Source organism: Cyrtonyx montezumae, unplaced genomic scaffold (assembly GCF_038088225.1).
Source record: "Cyrtonyx montezumae isolate F1298 unplaced genomic scaffold, pur_monq_1.0 scaffold_7, whole genome shotgun sequence".
NCBI classification, from domain to species: Eukaryota; Metazoa; Chordata; class Aves; order Galliformes; family Odontophoridae; genus Cyrtonyx; species Cyrtonyx montezumae.
Genome location: NW_027072078.1, coordinates 33,863,464 through 33,878,124, shown reverse-complemented (window position 1 = coordinate 33,878,124; position 14,661 = coordinate 33,863,464). Strand labels below are relative to the sequence as shown.

The 14,661-nt window shown below is 39.1% G+C and overlaps 1 protein-coding gene across 7 annotated transcripts in view; it reads right to left on the bottom strand.

Annotated features, from left to right (window-relative positions):
• The window catches only part of MBD5 (methyl-CpG binding domain protein 5), a 322,289-nt gene that overhangs the window by 251,975 nt on the left and 55,653 nt on the right, over positions 1-14,661 (bottom strand). For all 7 annotated transcript variants that reach the window (XR_010623110.1, XM_065751353.1, XM_065751357.1 and 4 more), the window contains exon 3: positions 2,689-2,828. The gene's annotated coding sequence lies outside the window, so the exon portion shown is untranslated. The remainder of the gene's footprint in view (positions 1-2,688; positions 2,829-14,661) is intronic.

The following is a 14,661-nucleotide window of genomic DNA, read 5'->3' as shown; positions in this document are numbered from 1 at the left end:
TTTGCTTTTAAGGAAGGCAAGGATGGCTCTGACTGGACTTGAAAAAATGATTGCTTTTAACAAATTATGATGGTTCACTGTCTGCAGGAATGGGCAGATTTCTAGAAAAATCAGCTCACAGATTTTTGTAATGATAGAACTAGTATGAAATTGTATAATACAAAGAAAGTCACATCTTCAGGTAACTGTAGCTGTCCTGATGCATGCTAATAGCCTTTAACTAGTAAGGCTAGAAGTCTGGGCTTTAGAGAGTTAAGGACTGCACCTAATACTACGTGATATGTACATATACAAATACAGCAGCGGCCTCTCTCTCTTTTAAAACTGAACAGTCTGAGCAATGTAAATGATCCTATCAGTACTGTTCAGGAGTTATTGCACAGGTACACAGACGCAGGTGACGTTCCAGCTGTAAGAGCTCATGGATTATCACAGCAACACTTGCCCATCAAAAACAAAAGCCCTGGGTTGCTCTTGAGCCACTTCTTTTGGAAACAACACCAAGTATCTGCAACCCTCCACTTGCTTGCAGTTGGTTAGGTGTTGAGCATGACAGTTACACAAATGTATATAAAAAATAAAAATAAAAAAATACTATTTAGTAAAAATAAAATAATATATATATATATTTGTATTGTCAGACTCCAAGCACTGGGTTTGAGCTGCTGTTTTTAGCTTATCAAGAATCTGAATGACAATGTTTTATAGATTACTTGAGAAATTCTGAATCTTCAGATCTGACATGTAATGGCACACACGTGAAATGTAGGATTTTTTTCTTCTATTACAGAAATGACAAATGTTTGTTTCCTCTGTACATATTTTCCCCTTTATATAAGCTGCATGATTTTTTTTAAAGAACATTTTTACTTGTTATTCATAAAATTATAAATGAATGCTTTAGGAATCTGTTACTTCAGAGCAGCTAATTTTTACAGTGACACAGCAAAAAGAAATACGACAACTTTTTTATAAAATAGTTTGCATACAAATATATTTTAGATTACATTTTTACTGTGCATTTAATATTCTTCAGATAAAAGTACTTATTAATGTTTAAACACATTGAAAGGTATTGATAAGAGAGATTTTTGTAAAGACTTTCCTTAAGCAAAAGCACAGCAAACAATGTAAAACTGATTAACTGGAAACAATTTCAATAGATGGATGAAACAGCCCCACAATGAAAGCTATGTCATACCAGGGCTTAAAATAACTAGGTCACGTGGACAATACTGAAGGTTTAAGTAGCATCAGTAAAAGAAGCTTCTAATAAAGGCCTCAAGAATTTGACAAAAAAGCAGTACTAAAATGAATTTGAAGAAATAACCTGGTTTTTAACTTATAGTGTCTAAATAAAATAGTAACAATAATTATAAGAATCGTCTGTTCCAAACATATGGAAATGGAAACATGTAAGTAAAGATGTAATAAAACTTTCTGCTGGGAACAAAATTACCTTTATTGTGTATATTCCATTTACAGACCTACTAGCATCAAAGTAATAGTATCACTCTCAGCACACGCTGCCAGGGTCTTATATGACCCTCAAAAGAGTTTTACTTGGTGAACCAAGAGAATTTTTGTGGCTAATTCAACAGGCTCTATACTGCTTTTCCCTTCCTGAAAGTCTTGTTCTCACTCTCCTTTTATCCTGTCTCTCAATCCTTCTTTGCCTACTAGCAACTACCAGGGCTCAAGGCTGATCGGACTAGATGATCTTGGAGGTTTTTTTCCAACCTTGGCGATTCTACAATGAAGTATTAAAATAGTTACTTGCAAAACATCGTGAAGATTTTTTTTAATTAGAAAAATGGACACTCGACACTGAAAAAACACACACTTCTGAAAATCTGCTATGTAATGTAAGAGTGATTGCCCAGACCTATCTTAGTCCTTATTAAACAGTCAGCACTGCACCACGCACAGAAAGGCCAGTTTATTTTTATCATTCAGAGATAAGTATAGGGCATTCACTGTGATTTTGCTATGTTTATTTTTCTATTGCATGCATACCCGTAACAATGCATTTTCCAGCAAGTTCTCACCAAGCTGCTGGAATCTAACGGTGGATGTATTTCTGGGGAAAAGCCATCTGTTTTTTTTTCAGAGGATGTGCTTTCTCATTTGCCTGTGAGCTTTCTATTTACATAACAAGTCTGTGATAACAGAGTAGAAGAAATCCTGTCCCCATCTAATCTCCCAAGATACATACAGTATTCTTACAACTATGGTATTTGACGCATCTAAAATTAAAGATACTCTACTTTTTATAAATCTAAATCAAAATGCCAAGCAGTGATCTTCCAGTAAAGGAAACAAACTCAGGAACTTTTCAATTGTGTGCTGTCACAAATGCACACAGAAAAAAAAAAATGGCACTCCGCCAGTTCTCTTTCATTTTTTAAGGTCTGTTTTAACTACGTATCTTCTACAGCAATCTGCTTGTTTATTGGCTGCTTCTCATACTCTCATATATTCTTTCCATTTACCCTGTGGCATAATTGAGAAATGCTCCTCCAAAAGTGTGTCTTTCAAATTACACTCACGGGCTGCACACTGGAAAAATACAGCAGAAGCTCAGAGATGTGATTACAAGCATCCAGCCTGATGTGATTTTCTTTCCAGTAGTTTACCCATAGATATGTGGCATGAAGAGAAATGGTGGGAATGAGGGAATCCACTTACCTCAAATCCCAAAGATCGGTGGAAGTAATCCACGAGATTTTGGTGGTTCTCTGAATTTTTTGGAAAGAAATAGTGAAGTGCTGTTTCTTCTAGTCTTCGTATTTCTCCGTCTGTTATGTCGTGATTTTAGCCTCTTCTTCCTACAATAAAAAAAAAAAAAAACATGCTTTAATAAAAGAAGATTTGCAGAAAGATAAAGTATCTGTACCTGTACTTAATAAAGACTGCATGGCTTCTCTAAAAGACCGCTTCACTACACAAAAACCATGGGAACAGTCCCAAAAGCAAACACTGAACAGAACTGGTTAGTTTATCAAGGCTCTCTCAGTAGTCTCAGTACTGAGGAAAGGTAGAGTTCAAAGTGTGATGTAAAATAAATGAATGTAATCTGGTCCCAAATACACCTGTATTCTTAACTGCCCTCTGGAAGGACCTCTATCTTGGATGTCCATAAACACAAAATCAGAAGAATACCCTGTGCCCAAGGGTAGAATGGATTCTGGCTATATCCTCTTGCTTCAGATTAGCACAGAATTTGAAGTGATAGACATACACACTGCAGAATGGATAGAGGGACTTTTATATTAGGTGTTCTTGAGAAGTTCTCCACAACCCTCACAGGCCTTCGACTCTGGGATATTCTATAGGTCTAAGGTCTACCATAAACCTTCAAAGAAGTGAAACTGTGATGTGCAGAGTTTGCTATTTACAACTTATATGCATACATAGATCGCTCTGGAAGTAACGCTTCCTTTTTATTTCCATGGAAATTACAACAGATACAGCACAAAAACACTATTAGAGCAAACTCTCAGCTACAAAACATTACTTGTCAACATAGTCACTGCTCTTAGGTAAGCATTCTTGCTGGCAATGAACAAGAGCCTGAATGTTGCTCTTGCAAAAACTCTGCACCAGTGGAGTGACCCACTGCTGCTGTCACCACTGCTGAAATGAGCATTCCCCCTCACCGTGCTCACACACACTGCTTGGTCTCCATAAACAAGCACCAGTGGATGTCAATGGGTGCCATGTTTCCACCTGGAGGAATGCAATGACACTCCTTTGCTCCATATGTAGTTCCATGTTGGATGCCATCTGGTTTGAGTGCCACCCGTCACACGTCAACAACGCGTAACGGGATATTGGTGGGAATGTTCAACCACAAGCTCAGTCAAACCAGGCCCTTGTACTTCATTTTGCTCTTACACAACATCAACAGCCGCTGAAAATCTCTGCACGTGATTATGCCTGGACAAACACCAGGGACATTCAGGTTTCCCCAGGGTAGACCTGGAACCTCCATCATCCCAGAAGATCAGGCGTAGAGCAGGGCTCCACCAGCGCCCTGGCAGAAAGCCTGCGAGCTGGGAGGAGGCAGTATGATTCCTCACCTCTGTTTTCTGGAAGGCTGTGGAGCTCACGCTGCAGCCCCAAGCTGCTCCTCTCCTCTGCCCGCTAACGTGGCTCCAGAGAATGAGATCAGGGAGCTGCTCTGTGTATATTTCTGTCGGATTAGTCTTAACCTACATCGGTGCCATAATCTCTGTGGCTGGAGGCATGCGGGTGCTGGAGCAGCGCAGTGGGGAAGGGCAGGGCCTGCGTCTGCTCAGAGCTCTTTGGGGTTCCCTCCCCATTGCCTTACTTTAAAATGCCACACTATTGGAAATGTCTTCTTCCCTGGTTTTCATAAGAGGACTTTTTAATTGTTTAAATAAAAACAGTAATTAGCTGTCTACACATAGAAAAGAAATTCAGAATGTAGATACAACTGTTGTAATACCGATGAGTAGGCATGTCTAAAAACCCATTCTGAGTACCTGATAAAAGTCATCATAAAGCTGTTGGAAATGTGTAACTTTTACTTTTACTGACTAGAATTCCTATATATTACCTAATATTTCCCAGGCATGGTATCTGGTTAAAGCCAAGTTAAAACACAACAGACAACCTAACAAAACGAGAAATAAATATCTGACCTTCTGAGAGAACATTTGCTCAAACATGAGGCCTTTTACAACGTGCTACTCTTCTGTATTGGCAGAAGCTGCTCATCCTAATGTAACTTCAGAAATGCATGGTAAGTGCATCCTACCACAACACACCGCATGAATTACATTAGAGCTCAAAGGAACACAACAACAAAAGGTAGGCCTGCTAGAGAAGCTAATTTCAGAATTAGCCACAGCACTAAGGCTAACATACTAACACATTTGTTTGACTTCTGTGATGTAGAGCTATGAGGCTAACATACCAACATATTTGTTTTACGTATGTGATACATAGCTACAAGGCTAACATCCTAACATTTTTCACAGGTTTGGCAATGGTGTCATTGGAGTGGATGTTGCTTTGAACAAAGAATACGTCAGAAGGGATACTATCTTATTTTATTTTATTTTACTTTATTTTGTCACCAGTTACAGGAAAAAAGAAGAAATGGATTTTTAATTTGAAAGCAGAGAAAATCAGACACATCAATTTATCAACTCTCCATCCTATAAATCCTACAAATCTCATAGCTTCATAAAGAAAGTGACAACTACTAATAAAATATCTTGCAAAAGCGAAAATGCTTTTATGTATAAAAAGCCTTGGTTTTGACAGGAAAGGTGCATGCTACTATTCAGAAACAGCGTACATACAACCTTCACCCAGCAATTTAAAAACGGAACAAAAACAATCAAATTGACAAATAGATCAGTTTCTGACCATAAAGAAAATCACTCCTATGTACAACCTTGGGTAATAAAGAGGTAAGCAGAGCACAGGCCCACGTGCCACAGCACTCATCTCACCTAACTGCTGGTTGCTATGGCAAGCATTTGTCCGTGTTTTGTACATTAAACTGTAATATGTTTTCTGCCTCCTTCCTCTTGGTATTTTGATGAAGTTAACACTCGAGCTTTGGGCTTGAAAGATATGAAAGCTTGAAGTTCTCTCAAATAATCACACATTCCAATTTGTTTTGGTTTTGCGAAAACATCAATTAAGAATTAAGTGATATATTTAAAAATTATTTTCATTCATCTGCAAGAGCGTTTTAAAAACTTGTGATTTATTTCCATTAGCTACTTTGCGTACCTGTTGTAATTGCATTTCTACTTCCTAACTCACAATGGAAATGTAATCTACTTTTCTCCTTCACTGGTCTTTAATTTAATACAGAGATAACCGTGAAACTGATGAGAGCTGAGATGAGAACCACATCCTAGCGCTGTATAATACAGATTTAGCTTTCCTCCCCCTTTTGTCTTATAAAGAGATGTTGAAGATAAAAAAAAAGAAAGAAGATATAAAAAACTTTTACACAGTCATTGCTATTTTAAACTAACAAATAATGGGGTGTTTTTCTGGGATGGTCTCTTCTGAAATGGTGACATTTCAAAAGATGTGTAGCAGTCAGCTCTTGCTAAGTGCCACAGTCATCCTAATGAGGAATGTTCATCCATTTTTTTCTTGATCTGCACACCTAACATGAAGCCTTGCTATAAACACATAAGTATCTCAAATTGAAGACTTAATTAACCACAATAGAAGAAAAATGACCGTCCTCTCACCACAGATCTCCACACCAGACCAACTGCAAACTCAAATGTCATCCACTGATAGAAAGGTTCAAGAGAGTACTGCAAAGATATATATATATAAAAGAATATTAAAAAAATAATTGCTGCTTTGGAAAGTAATGGTATTTTACACTGTCAGTACATACTGCTTTCCCTCTTTTCCCTCAAGTGAAAAGAAGGAAGTTGTACATGGTTCAATTTGTCTATTGCATCATCTCCTGACATCAGAAACTAATAAAGAAAATTCCATAGCATGGTCAGTAGAATGGGATTACAACTTTTTAACCTCTCCTGCTCTCTGTAAGGTGTACGAACAGCAGAGAGAGTCCTAAAGCTTATCTACAAATTGCAAAAGGGCAATTACAAATGCATTATATGCCTCATATTGCCATTAATATCCCTTGCTTGGTGGATAAGCATCCCAACAGCATAAGCAACAGATGAGAAGTACACCTGGATTTAAAGATGCACCTCTTACCCAAAGCCTTGAACTTATTGGGAAAGAAAAAAATTATCATCCCATATAGGATGCTCACGTATGTGATACCTGGAAACTCTTAGAAAAGCTAACATTTAAATAAATAAAAAAGTGTCTGCTGCTTCACTGTCCTTTTTTTTTTGTGAAGCTTTTGCAGAAGTGTTTTAAGGAAGCTCAAGGACTCGCTTTCAGCACCACCAACTGCAGTGCCCCTGGTCTCAGCACGTTCCAAAGGAACTGTAGGGAAGGAGCTTCACTGCAGCATCTGGCATGAAACACATCACCTCCTGAAGGCCTCCTCCTTCACCACCAAGCAGCCATCATACTTTTGCTTCCTCCACGTAGCTCTTTCAAACTGATGTTGCTACTAATCAGTGCTACTAATTGTCCAATTCATTCTTAAAGTTCCAGGATGGTATTTTATAATCCCCTGACACTGGACTCCTAAATCAGAACTCAGTTTCTGTTTCTGGAATCCTAATTCTATTCCTGCTAAGGTTAATAGACAATTTCCCACTGACTTTAATATAATTCGCAATGGATCACTACTGAGTCTGTATTTATAATAAAATGCCCTACTATTTGAATCCGTTAGATGACTTAAAAGATATCCACTTTATTTATTCACAGATATCAAGATTCTCTAAAACCTTTGCCTAGAATGATCTTGCAGAAAGTTTTGATACAGTTCATGGAGTTTGTTTTTAAGGTATTTCCCAAATCCATGATACTAAGTCATCCAACATCACCTGCTGCAAGGTACATTACAGCCAAACAGACTTTGCACATAGTATGAAGCTACTTTTAATGACAAATGTATCAAATGCTATATTATATCCATAATCACCCATCCTGGAAAAGGCTAATTAACTCACTTCTTTATTGCAAGAGTTTCCTGAAGCACTTCGTCTGCCAAAGGGCTGGAGAAGAGAAAATGGCTACAGGAATCTAGCTAATATGGACTTACTTAATTTTATATAAATAACTTGTATACGTAAATTTAGATATTTAACTTACTGATTTCATGATGTAATGAATTTGCTAATCTGCAAACTTTATGGAAACCTTACGGTGGCATTAATACACTTTATATCTATTTATATAGAATTCAAAACCAAGAAGAAACACAAGATGAAAATGTAATTCCAACTGAACAACTTCAGCAGCAGTTCGAAATGTGATAATCCACAGAAAAGTGATTTCATGATAGCCTACAACTACAGTGCACAGAAGCAGCCTAAGGTGAGCAAGAAAGCCATTCCTGGGAGAGCTGATTGCAGACATCGTGGCTCTAAGTTGAATAGTTTTTCATACTTAGTTCGATATCCCCAAAAAAGATTCCCAGGAGGAGTCCACAATCCTTAGCAAAACCTGGTGAAAAGCTACTGGGGATTCAGTAAGAACTTATGCAACACAGTGCTCACCAGAAAAAAACAGTAATTTCAAGAGCACCACACAAATGTCTCCAATCCCTCTGCGCCCAAAACTGTTTGGCAACAGAAAGGTTTTACCTTTTTTTCCCCGTTTGCAGATAATCACGAATAAAAAGCTTTGCACCATCCAATTCTTATTTAATGCAAAGCTTTGTATGACAGATTTATGTAGGCTCAAGAAAAATGAGCAGACAAAGGCATGTAAACTGCTTTACTGGTTTGTTTTTCAATTTTTATTATGTAAAACAGTAGCGATCATTTTTATTTCATAAAATCTTGTGGTGTTTTTGCTCTGAGCAATTCACCAACGAGAAGAAATGAGGTGGGTCGCCAAGCTAAAAGTTAAAGGTGCTATAGTACAGAGTGAAGTGTCAGCTATTTGTGCAGTAAATTAAAAAAAAAAGGGGGGGGGGGAAACATTTTAATAAAAAAATAAATTTTCAGAGAAGTGTACGACAGAGAATAAGAATTCCACTGTCCCCTTGGTTGGCTGAAACAACTGAGTAGCTTCTGGGGGTAAGGGGATGAAAAGAGAAGTAGAAATGATCACCTTAGCAATGCCCCCATGGAAACAACAACCCCCTCCAAGACTCCTGCAAACCGAGAAGCACATTTTTTTTATCCCAAGTCTGCTCTCCAAGTATTATTAGACAGGAAAAAGAGGGGACAGTAAAAGTAAGCACTTAAAACTGTCAAGACTGGTAAATCAACAATAGGAGTAGGTAAAAACCCACACTTTTAAAATGAAACACACAAACACGTTGAAGGATTAAAGAACAGAAAACTACTGCAACGAGAAATAAAATCCATAAAGAGAACATCAGAGATATAAGTGTACAATATAAATTCAAAACATACGCTGCATTAGGTTCCTTGCCTCAAAGAAGTTTTTCATCAAGCAGTCACTCAATGACTGGCTGTATTACTGCTGTCATACGCAGACCAAGACAAGTGTTCCACGCATTACAGCAGCTAACAAATGATTTGTACTTGCTTCATGTTAGCCAACTTTTCACATCAACAGAGCACACAGAAAAAAAAAGGAAACCAGGAATACGAATTATAGCAGCAGTCAATAGGGAAGCTTGCTTTGTTATTACAAGATTCTATGTAAAATTTTCTCTAACACTGAAACCCAAAACCCTTTCAATCCAAAGGAACTTTTAATACATGATGGAAAGACTAGAATAGTTTAAGGCCTCCAGTCATTAACAAGAAGTTAAACACTCCTAATTGCTTTCTAAGTTATCTTAATTTAGTAATTAAATAATCTAAGTGTAATAGCAGTATAGCCTTACATTTTTCATAGATCTAAGAACAGCAAATTACACAATGTCAAGTGGTCTAATTTAATGAAAAGATTTCTTCCTCCTTCACAGAAACCACTAGATAAACTTCCCAGATTCCTCTTTCTTAGCATGTTTTGGCACAAGCTGGATTTAGGCTTAACGCAAGCAATTTTCTAAGCCCTGAAGCTTTGTTTGCTCTTCTGTACTTGCAGACTTTCCTAATTCAGAAGTGTGGCCACTTGTAGGAAGGAGCTAATGGGAGCTTGCACACAACAGACATCATTCCCAAAGAGAGCCCTAGGACAGCCTTTCAAGTAGAAGAACTTCTAATTCCTACTGACAGAGGCTACACTGAAACGGATGGGACAACCAGATCTCCCAGCAGATAAAATGATTTCTGCTCAAACCAAGTGCTGAGATACTAACTGTAAGCCCCAGCCTAAGACAGAAGCCCATCTTCACCTTCACAGTTGACAGCTGTAAGAGCACACTTTCCAAATTTTGGGAACTGGTTCTCAGTGGCCTGACAACAGACAGTGGTAGCACAGCATGGTCCTGCAGGCAGTCCAAAGCACCTGGTGGCCACTCACACTGGGACTGCATGGATCGTGGTGTGTTATGAAGTGGGTTACAGAATTGGTCTGAGTGAGAAACACACACACACAGCCCCTGCAACAGCCAAGTCTTCAAACCAGATCCCCTTGGCACAGCTTTCCCCTTATGGCTGTACAAACACCAGTGGAACGGAGGGAAGCAATGCAGATGTGGGAACAGTGGGCAGGGACAGAAAACAGCTTTATTCAGAAGAACTGCTGGCTTGAATACTAACAAAATTACAATCCAACTTCCCTTATAACTGAAAAGTTTTCTGCTGCACAGCATCTGAACTTCCTAATAGCCTCACAACAACTTACAAGAAGAACATGTCAATATATTCTTTGACACCCTGAATTAGCAGGTATACATAACAACACACAGCTCCCTCCTTGATTTCAGTTAGCTACATCTCTTTGAGAATTATGTTCTTGTATACTTGTGACATGCCTCATTGAGTAGTTTCAGTGCTGGAAAAGTGACTGACCTCACACATGAGTTTAAGTGGAGATGCAGAAAGCAAGCCTGGCATGCTTTCTGAGTACCAACACGAGCAGTATCAACATTAGCATCCAAAGCATCATCACAATGCATAACCAAGCCACAGTACAGGGTACAAACATGATCAAAAAGTCAGTTGGGTAATAGTTCGCTCCTACTGAGTGAGATAACCAAATCAGTCACTTTTAAGTATTGCTCCAAATAGCATAACCCAGAGTTTTCCGAACGATTTGGCTTCTGAGTTACGAACACATCCTTGTGTCTCTACCAAAACTAAAAGCCTACTCATGCAGCCAGATCCCCACTGAGCACAGAAGGGCTTCGCTACAAAGCAGTGTCAGTGTACTCCAGGTGAGGATTTATCACAACCATATGCAAACCTGTAGTAAATGGGAATGCTTAAATGAGCTGTCTGTGACTGCTGCAGCTCAGACCAGCTAAATATGCTATGGTGAATACAGTCTGTACTCTGGCACGTCCAAGTATTTCAGGCAGCAGATCAAAACAAGCAGTTTAAAACAAGCTTCTTCTTTAAATAGACTTTTGGTTTATTCGTCCAGCCTTGCATGAAGAAAACATGAATTCACTGCATAACAGTCATAAAGTATCCTAAATACGCACACGATCATCAGGAACAGTGGTTGTTCTACTCACGTATCAAAATATTTCCATCAGCATCTTTTTCCCCACGACATATCTAAGCCGTTTTGTGGCTGAGCTCACCTGACACTACAGAGCAAACTACCATTTCTGCTCTGTTGTTTTTATTTGTTGGCTTAGTCTGAATACAAAATCCCACAGTAAACTCTGAATTTGCTGCAAATGAATGGCAGCCTGGGCAGCTGAAACAGGTCTCAAAGGTGGAAACTCTATGTTTACGTGCAAGTATTAAAGAGCAAGTCCTCAAAGTGGTCAGATTTCACACTGGCCTTCTAAACAATTCTCATCTGAACCTCTGAGTCTTCAAATTTCCTATCTAGAGGACATAAAGTATCGCTGCACAAATTCTGTCAGTGCCTTTGGCAGGAAGTTTCTGTAGTGTGCTTCCCAGATGCCATTTATGAGTAGAAAACACATAAAGGCAATAAAAAGGATCCCAAGCTTATTTTACTGTCTTCTTTCAAATGTCTGTGCCATCAGCAATAGAAAGACCACATGGAGACTGCCACGTATGCAACTCGGTGTGAAGAATCGCAGTGACAAGCGGCCTCAGCACACCTTCACAGCAAAGATTTTTTCTGCTCCAAATGACTATAGACACAGGCAGGGACTGTCGCACTGAAAGGACAGCTCAAGACACATGAGGTTTGGTGTGCTGAGGTGCAATGAGCAACTGAAGAGGTAGAAATTTTAAAAACTATTTTTATTACTAGCCAAGGCTATAAAGTAGCCTTTCTTAACACTTGCTTCATGATGAAGCTTTTTGGAACTATAGGAAAATATTTTAACACATTGTGCTACGATGGAGTTGAGGTCACACACACTGACATCAAGTTTTTGCATGAATTTTGAGTATCTTCAGCATAAAGTTGTTTGGCATTCATGGAATCATCTCAGGTTAAGCTGAATGGCAGTACATTGCATCAGGTTGTGTTTTAGTAACGGCAGCCCTTCAGGCTCTGCGAGCAATTCAGGATTTCAGATGTTTTGTATCGTTGCAAAGGCACTATATGTACTATCTGTACTGTAGCTACTATATCAAAGGCAAAGTTATTCAGTGATTTACAGGCATAGCATTTAAGCTCAACTGTCAACTTTGAAACCTATCAATTTGACTTTTTCTTTCTTTTCAGCTGGCATTAGCACAAGAAGTTCTGGAAGAATTGTTTCCAATTTGCACACATTTAAAACCAGTGCTGATTTTCTGGGACAGCTGATTTAAAATCGGTATGTTCTCTGTAAAGAGCAAGACCTAAGGAGGACCATTAAGATTTCTTGTACTATTAATTGTTTGATTTGCAGCACCACAGAGAAAGGCTCATTTTCTCTTTCCAGCATAAACCAAAATCATTTTCTCTTTCTCTCTCTCAAATGACCAAAAAATGTAACTGGACTCTGGAGAGGAGAAGCATCTTCTCTCGCTTACATCCCCTACCTGCCATAAGCACAGACATTTTCTGGGGGTGAAAGGACAGCAGGGTTTGCTATCTGCTGCATCTTGGGGACATGGCTTAGTGGGCATGATTGTGATGAGCTGGTGGTTGCAGCTGATGATCTTAGAAGTCTTTCCAACCTTAATGGTTCTCCGATTCTTCTGGGAGGTACAGAAGATTTCCAAATCTTTCACTTCTCTCTGCTTCCCCCACGCTCTCACACCACTGCCTAGGCCCAGGCCTTTACACATAGCTCACTCTTTGGAAAGCAGAAGGCTGCTTCCAGCCACCAGAAACTGTGGCGTGAAGTTTGAAGCACTAGGACAGAACAAAACAAGGTGTTGCTCAAAACTACAGCTGAGATCAAATGCTCCAGAGTCCCCCAGCACCACCTCAAACAAAAATCTAACCAGAGAACACTGGTTTGAAATACTGACCAGAGAAAATGATGACAGAAAGAAAAGGACATGAACATATGAAAGAAAATGGTGACAGTGCTGTAAAGGTACGCGGACAGACTTCAGTTGTGGCATGGACCAGCTTTTTGTTAAAGCATAAAGAAAGCTGTGAGACTGCATCAAGGGTAAAGAAGCTAGTTTTCACATGCTCTGTGCTGTTAGGCAGAGGACTGTATGTCTTCTAATGTTCTACTCACACATTATTTGAAACTCATTTTTTGTTTCATTTTGTGGTTATAATATTTTTGGATTTAATAAGGAAGTGCTGGAGATACATCAGAACTCTGAGTGTAGTTTCTGTTTCTCAGGAGATAGAAACAAAATAAGGAATAGGCATCTGATTTACTGTTGCTGTCTTTTGGATTCAACAGTAATGCTGAGTGTTCTTCTACTGTTTTGCACAAGAAGTGATAGAGCTATAAAGGTGTACCTAAAAGTTACCAGATAGCTTTCGAGAATATCGATTTTATTTCAAAAGAAACACGTTAAGCTTAAATAGTTGGCAAAATGAAAAGGCACAATGAAGTTACGCCAGGAACAAGAACTCACAGCACATAATGTTAAGGTAAGAGATTTCAGAAATGCCCTATGCTTCTTAGTAAGGGCTCCTTTTTCATCCATCTGTTCTGCCAGCCACACCTCCCATAGCACAGGAACTGCACACTGCACACAATCAGCTCAAGTCCACTGCTTCTCACTCAGTAACTCTATTACTTCTAACACCAGTGGTTACCTTGCTTTAGTACTGTGCGTACTGCACAAAATCTGCTCACTCTAGGGGCAGATGGCTCAGAGGCCTGCAGCCCAGGTGTCACCCTCCTGCTGCCCCCTGCCCAGTGCAAATGGAAACATAATAAGCATGCAACTTGTCAACAGCCCTGGCACAATCTGGGATGTTAAGCATTCAGAACCCACGCCATGCAGGTAGGTGTCTATCTGCAATGCACTGGCTGTTGATGGCCTACCACCACATGCTAAATTCACCATCACGATTGGGAAATGTTCAAATGGCAAAGTGCTAAGAATGGATCTCCTGGTGAGTCACGGGTTTTTTAGCACCAGTATGGACTGGAGTACATTAACAGAATAAATGATCAGACCTGCAGGAGAACACTCCTGCTTTCAAAACCTTGAAAGCTATTTTTTGAAGCCGTATTCACGAACTGCTGAAATGCAGATGGAGCAGCAGTTTGACTCTTGAAAAGGACTGGCCAAAGGGCTCACATTTCCTATTCTCATCCAAATGTATCCAATGACACAATATCTGAAGTCTATCAAAAGATGAGTGTTAAAAAAATTAAACCCATCTCATCAGGTAGACTGCTAGCCGCACCATTACAATTGTGTATTACAAACTATCTAACTTACTGATCCCATTACAAACATACTTAATATTCCACTAAAATCTTTTTTTAACCTTTTATTGCAGAAAAAGAACAGACACGACTTCAACATTCAGACACTGTTCCTTCAAGTTGCCAATGGTACATCACAGTAGATGAGTTCAGGGACGGATAAGAAAAAATGAGCTGATATGGAATCTGTAGCCTACAGCTGG